At 47.5% G+C, this 7,635-nt stretch overlaps 1 protein-coding gene across 4 annotated transcripts in view; it reads left to right on the top strand.

Moving 5' to 3' along the window:
• The first annotated feature begins 1,239 nt into the window (after positions 1-1,239).
• NIPBL (NIPBL cohesin loading factor) overlaps positions 1,240-7,635 on the top strand; it is a 192,843-nt gene continuing 186,447 nt past the window's right edge. Inside the window, exon 1 of one of the 4 annotated variants that reach the window (XM_089687841.1) lies at positions 1,240-1,778. The gene's annotated coding sequence lies outside the window, so the exon portion shown is untranslated. The remainder of the gene's footprint in view (positions 1,779-7,635) is intronic. The other 3 variants (XM_089687840.1, XM_089687839.1, XM_089687842.1) reach the window with 3 other exon arrangements.

Genomic DNA, 7,635 nt, shown 5'->3' with positions numbered 1-7,635 from the left:
ACACTGTGGACGGTGTTATGGATGTAGCGCACACTGTGGACGGTGTTATGGATGTAGTGCACACTGTGGATGGGGTTATGGATGTAGTGTACACTGTGGATGGTTTGTTATGGATGTAGTGCACACTGTGGACGGGGTTATGGATGTAGCGCACACTGTGGATGGTTTTATGGATGTAGTGCACACTGTGGATGGGGTTATGGATGTAGTGTACACTGTGGATGGTTTGTTATGGATATAGCGCACACTGTGGACGGGGTTATGGATGTAGCGCACACTGTGGACGGGGTTATGGATGTAGCGCACACTGTGGACGGGGTTATGGATGTAGTGCACACTGTGGATGGTTTTATGGATGTAGTGCACACTGTGGATGGGGTTATGGATGTAGCGCACACTGTGGACGGGGTTATGGATGTAGCGCACACTGTGGACGGGGTTATGGATGTAGTGCACACTGTGGACGGGGTTATGGATGTAGCGCACACTGTGGATGGTTTTATGGATATAGCGCACACTGTGGACGGGGTTATGGATGTAGTGCACACTGTGGATGGTTTTATGGATGTAGTGCACACTGTGGACGGGGTTATGGATATAGGGCACACTGTGGACGGGGTTATGGATGTAGCGCACACTGTGGATGGTGTTATGGATGTAGTGCACACTGTGGACGGGGTTATGGATGTAGCGCACACTGTGGATGGGGTTATGGATGTAGCGCACACTGTGGACGGGGTTATGGATGTAGCGCACACTGTGGATGGTGTTATGGATGTAGCGCACACTGTGGATGGTGTTATGGATGTAGCGCACACTGTGGATGGTGTTATGGATGTAGTGCACACTGTGGATGGTTTTATGGATGTAGTGCACACTGTGGATGGTGTTATGGATGTAGAGCACACTGTGGATGGTTTTATGGATGTAGCGCACACTGTGGATGGTGTTATGGATGTAGCGCACACTGTGGATGGTGTTATGGATGTAGTGCACACTGTGGATGGTGTTATGGATGTAGTGCACACTGTGGATGGTGTTATGGATGTAGCGCACACTGTGGATGGTTTTATGGATGTAGTGCACACTGTGGATGTGATTTCCTGGTTCTGTCAGGACTTGGCGGCCGCCTGTCGCTGACACACCGGAAGTGGCCGTTCCTCTCACACACAGGGCGGCCCGGTGATGACCTAGTTGTGTGTGGAGGAGCCCGGCCCGCGGGGTGTCCCAGTCAGACACACACACACCGGAAGTGTCCCTGGCTGAGCCTGTGTTGTGTCACACACACACCGGAAGTGGCCCTGGCTGAGGGTGCTCGGCGGTTTGGCGCCGGTGGAGGGAGTCCTTTCGTGCAGCTGCACTTCCGGTCGGCATTTTGTTCTGTGAGGGAGAAGCGGATTCCCGAATATCGGCGGAGTGGCGCGCCAACCCGGAGCGGACTCGTCCCCTCTTTCCCTCCCGTGACTGCTCGGGCCGCCGTGTTCGCGCTCTCCCCCGGGCCCCGGAGGGCTCTCGGCCTACGCTGACTGGCTGCTTCCCGGGGCGGGGAAGGCGGCGCCTCCTCCTCAGCTTGTGTCGGCGCTCGGGGCCTGCTCTGTGTCCGGGCAGAGGGAGAGCAAGCGAGGGAGGGGGGCAGGCCCGGGGAAGGAGGAGGAGAACGGATCCTTCCCCTCCCGCTCCCCCTCATGTCCGGATTATCCTGCTCGGCCCGGAGACATTGAGGATCGGCTCCCCCCAGCGGCCCGGACTGGAGGCCGCCGTCAAAGCCCGCCGCTCAGGTAAACACAGCGCCGGGGCTGAGGAGAGAAGATGGACGGCCTCTGTGTGTGTGGGGAAGAGAGAGGGAGGTGGAGGCCGGGCTCTGTGTGACCTGAGGAGGGAGAGGAGAGCGCAGGCCGCGCTAGGCCCGGGATTAGGGGACGAGCTGCGGGGGCGGCCCGACCTGTGACAGGCCGCGGGGGACCGGGGGCTCTCCTGCATCCCGCCCAGGGGACAGCTCACCTCCATAGTGGCAACAGGAGAGGCCCAACTGTGGCCTGGGCCCAGGAGCTCACACTTCAATCCCCTGGTTTAGCATGCAGTAAGTGTTGGAGGGTTCACAGTGATCACTGGTCTGTGTGTCCTTCACAACTTGTCACCATACATCTTCCCCGTCTGACAGACCACACACAGCCCTTGTCCCAGGAGCTCACACTTAAATCCCCTGACATAGAATGCAGTGTGAGTGCTGGAGGGGTCATAGTGACCACTGGTCTGTGTGTCCCCTTCACTACTTGTCACCATACATCTTCCCCGTCTGACAGACCACACACAGCCCTTGTCCCAGGAGCTCACACTCCAATCCCCTGACTTAGAATGTAGTGTGAGTGCTGGAGGGGTCATAGTGACCACTAAAATGTGTTTGGTCTGTCTGTGTGTGTTCTTCACTACTTCTCATCTTACATGTTCCCCGTCTGACAGACCACACACAGCCCTTGCCCCAGGAGCTCACACTCCAATCCCCTGGTTTAGCATGCAGTAAGTGTTGGAGGGTTCACAGTGATCACTGGTCTGTGTGCTCTTCACTACTTGTCATCATACATCTTCCCAGTCTGACACACAGCCCTTGTCCCAGGAGCTCACACTCCAATCCCCTGACATAGAATGCAGTGTGAGTACTGGAGGGTTCACAGTGAGCACTGGTCTGTGTGCGCAGTTCACTACTTGTCACCATACATCTTCCCCGTCTGACAGACCACACACAGCCCTTGTCCCAGGAGCTCACACTCCAATCCCCTGACTTAGAATGCAGTGTGAGTGCTGGAGGGTTCATAGTGACCACTAATCTGTGTTTGGTCTGTCTGTGTGTGTACTTCTTCTCATCTTACATCTTCCCAGTTTGACACACAGACCACACACAGCCTTGTCCCAGGAGCTCACACTCCGGTCCCCTGACATAGAATGCAGTGAGTTCTGGAGGGTCCATAGTGATCACTGTTATCCTGTATTTTCTGTGTGTGCAGTTCACTACTTCTCACCATACATCTTTCCAGTCTGACACACAGACCACACACAGCCCTTGTCCCAGGAGCTCACACTCTAATCCCCTGACATAGAATGCAGTGTGAGTGCTGGAGGGTTCATAGAGATTAATGCTCTGTATATGCACCTCACTACTTCCCATCATAGTTTTATTAATCTGATACACAGCCCCAGAACAGACCGCACACAGCCCTTGTCCCAGGAGCTCACACTTCAATGGCCTGACTTATAATGCAGTGTGAGTGCAGGAGGGTTCATAGTGACCACTGCTCTGTGTATAATGTGTGTGACTTCACTACTTCTCATCATAGATTTCCTAATCTGATTCTGTTAAACCAGAGCGGACAGCACATAGCCCTCAGTCCTAATCCCCAGAGCTCACACTCTAATGGTCAGTGATATAATACATTGTGTCAGTTGGAGATTTCCTAGTGAACACGGCTCTGTTTATATACTCATCACAGCTTTCCCCAGTCTTGATAGCACAGCCCAGAACAGACTACACACAGCCCTTGTCCCAGGAGCTCACACTCCAGTGTCCTGTCCTATAATGCAGTGTGACAGCTGGAGATTTCATAGTGAACCTGTGTGTACACTTCACTGCTTCCTATCAGAGCTTTCCCAAATTAACAACCCAGAGCAGACCACACCGCCTTCTGTTCTAGTCCCAGGAGCTCACACTCTGTTATAAATGAGTGTGTCAGATGGAGTTTTCATAGTGAATACAGCCCTGTGTTATCCTGTATTCGCTGTGTGTATATATCACTGCTTCTCACCAGAGCTTTCCCAAGTTAATTCTGATATACAAACCAGAGTAGACCGCACTCAGCCCTCAGTTCTTGTCCCAGGAGCTTACACTCCAATGGCCTAAACACAGGGATTATAAATCCATGTCCGCTGAAGTGAGTTGGTTATTTCATAGTGAACACAGCTTTATTATTCTGTGTTTATAGTTTGTTTACATTTTACTACTTCCTGTCATAGCTTTCTCAGTCTGATATACAGCCACAGAATACACTGCATGCAGCCCTCAGTCCTTGTCCCAGGAGCTCACACTCTAATGATCTGTGTTATAATATAGTATGTTAGTTACCCTGTTATCCTTTATTTACATTTTGCGTTCACTTCATCACCCCTCATCATAGCTTTCCCAATATGATTCACAACCCCATAGCAGTCCACACACAGCTCAGCCCTTGTCCCAGGATCTTGCGCTCTAATGGCCTAAACTCAGGGATTATCCTTCTGTGTCAGCTGTAGTGAGCTTGGTTATTTCATAGTGAACACGGCACTTATACATTTATAGTGCGAGTACACCTTACTACTTCCCATCAAAGCTTTCCCATTATGATTTTGATATACAAACCAGAGTCCTTGTCCCAAGAGCTTGCACTCTAATTGCCGTTATTATAACTCAATGTGTCCCCAGTGTCAGAGATTTCATCATGAACACGGCCCTGTTGTTCTGTATTCACAGTGTGTGTTCCTACTTCGCTACTTCCTGTCATAGTTTTCCCAATTTAATTCTTATACACAGCCCAGAGCAGACCGCACACAGCCCTCAGTCCTTGTCCCAGAAGCTTACACTCTAATGTACTGCAGTCAGGGATTATATCAAAAAGTGAACAAAGCTCTGGTATTCTGTGTTTACAGTGCGTGTTTCACTACTTCCTATCGTAGCTTTTCCAATCTAATTCTGATACACAAATAAGAGTAGACCACACACAGCCCTCAGTCCTTGTCCTAGGAACTTACACTCTAATGGCCTGTGTTATACCAGATTGTGCCAGCTGGAGATTTCATAGTGAACACTGCTCTGTTAGGACCTGTTCATGCCACAGTTTCTGCGTTCTGGATGTGTTTCTGTATGTGTGTTTTTGATGCAATCCAGCCCGTTTTTTTTCTATTTTCTTTTCCTCAGCTCAATTGAGGACATGCATTTTTGATACTTTTTGTAGCATTCCAGATGTATTCTGTACATAAAAAATGCAACATGTTGTACTTTTGTTGATTGCGCTGGAATGCACTGCACTGGTGTGAACTTGGATCATTGCAATCCATGTTAAACCCTGTCCATGCATTTCTGATGCAGAATAGAAATGCGTCTGGACTGCATCTGGTGTGAAGCAACCCTTATTCCACATTTATTGTTTGTGTGTGTGTGCACTTCAGTACTTCTCATCATAGCTTTCCCAATGTGATACACAACCCCAAAGTAGACCACACACAGCTCCCTGTGCTTGTCCCAAGAGCTTACACTCCCAACGGTGAACTCGGGGAATAGAACTCTGTGTCGGCTGTAGTGGGTTATTTCATAATGAACATGGCTCTTATTGTTTATAGTGTGAGTACACCTTATTGCTTCTCATCATAGCTTTCCCAGAGTAATTCTGATACATTGCCCTCGGTCCTCGTCCCCAGAGCTTACACTCACTTAATGCCCTGTGCTCAGTGATTATAACTCATAGTGAACACTGCTGTTCTTCTGCATTTAGTCTGTGTACACCTTACTACTTCTCATCATATCTTCCCCTGTGTAATACTGATATATAACCCAGAGTAGACCCCAGAGCTTACACTCTAATGTCCTGCTCTCCGGGATTATAACTCGGTGTCCCCTCAGTGTCTGTGAGCTGGAGGTTTCATGGTGAAAATTGTTGTTATTCTCTATTTAGTGTGTGTATGTATATATCTGTGATATATATAATCACACTACTTCTCATAATCGCTTTCCCAATGTAATTCTTACATAACCCGGTGCAGACCGCACACAGCTCAGCCCTTGTCCCCAGGACTTACTCTATGGCCTAAACTCAGGGATTCTAACTCTGGATATCTCATAGTGAACACTGCCCCTTTATCCTGTAATTACATTGTGTGTACACTGCACTACTCATCATAGCTTCCACAATCTACTTCTGATATGCAGCCTAGAGTGGACTGAACACGGCCATAAGTACACGCTGTACTCATGGATGTTGTGAACACTGTACATGTTATGAAGAATGTAGAGAACACATTATTTATGATATATGTAGTACACACTACAATTTATTTTGGATGTGGTACAAACTGTACGTTTTATTTCCTAGTTAAGGTTGTCCCCGGAGCTTTCACTTTAATGGCCTGTATTATAATTCAGTGTGTCCCAGGTGTGTGTGAACAGGGTCTTTCATAGTGAACGCAGCTCTGTTGTTCTGCATTTAGTGTGTGAATTTATCATTCTACTTCTTGTCAAAGCTGTCCCACTGTAATACTGATACATAACAAGAATAGACCGCGCACAGCCCTTTTGTCCTTGTTCCCAAAGCTCACACTTTAGTGGCCTGTATTATAACTCGCTGTGTTCTGGGTGTCCGTGAACTGGAGATTTCATTGAGAACACTGCTCTGTTATTCTGTATTTACATTGTGTGTAAGTCTTTCTTCATAGGATTCCCAGTGTAATACTGATATATAACCCATAGCAGACCTTACACAGCCCTTTATTCTTGGCTCCAGAGCTTTCACTCTAATAGCTTGCACCCACTGGCTATAACTCAGGGGGGTTGATTTATTAAAACTGGAGAGTGCAAAATCTGGTGCAGCCGTACATGGTAGCCAATCAGCTTCTAACTTCAGCTTGTTTAATTAAGCTTTGACAAAAACAAAAAAGACTGAAATCTGATTGGGTTAAATGCAGAGCTGCACCAGATTTTGCACTCTCCGGTTTTAGTAAATTACTCTAGTGTGTCCCTATTATCAGTGAGTGGATATTTCAACCTCTCTGTTATTCATCTGTCCGTACACCTTCTTGTTATAGCCTTCTCAATGTAATTCTGACATATAACCCAGAGCAGACCACATGCTGCTCTCTTTGATCCAAAAGTTTACACTCGGATTGCCTGAATTTAGGGATTATAACCCAGTGTTTGTGTCCCCAGTATCAGTGAGTTAGATATTTCATAGTAAACACTGCTCTTCTTCTGTTTACTATGTGCATGCTTTAATAGTGTTACAGCTTTTCATTCTAGCTTTCCCAATGTAATTCTAACATCTAACACAGAGCAGACGGCACACAGCTCTATGTCCCGATCCCAAGGAGCTAACACTCTAGTGTCCCAGCACCTGGCAATGCGAGGTATAGCTGTGTGTTTGTGTCTCCAGTGTCAGGGAGTTGGACATTTAGTAGTGAACACAGTTGTAATATTCCACGTGCAATGTGTACACTTTACTACACTCACCATACCTTTCACAGTAATTTCTGATATATAGCTCAGAGCGGACCTCTGCCCTGACTCAGAAGGAGCTAGCACTCTAGTGTCCAGGAATCGGAGTTATAGCTGTGTGTTTGTGTCCGCAATGTAAGTGAGTTGAATCTTCTATCATCAACTCTATTTTGTATTATATGCTCTCTATATATTAGCCCACTACATAACTGCAGACGTCATGGTTAAGGCGATTGTAGCCATATTAATGCACTATTATAACACAGTTCAGTATTGTTCGTGATAGTTAACAGTAGTGGTGCATCAAAATGAAAATTCTTGGACCAAAACTGAAAATTCAGGATGCATTTGGCCGAAAACTGAAATGGACAGGTTTTTAAAAACAATGTTTTATATATAATTGTATT

Source organism: Staurois parvus, unplaced genomic scaffold (assembly GCF_062004578.1).
Source record: "Staurois parvus isolate SC_StPar_1 unplaced genomic scaffold, SC_StPar_1.0 ptg000438l, whole genome shotgun sequence".
Lineage (NCBI taxonomy): Eukaryota > Metazoa > Chordata > Amphibia > Anura > Ranidae > Staurois > Staurois parvus.
This window is presented reverse-complemented; position numbering and strand designations above follow the sequence as displayed.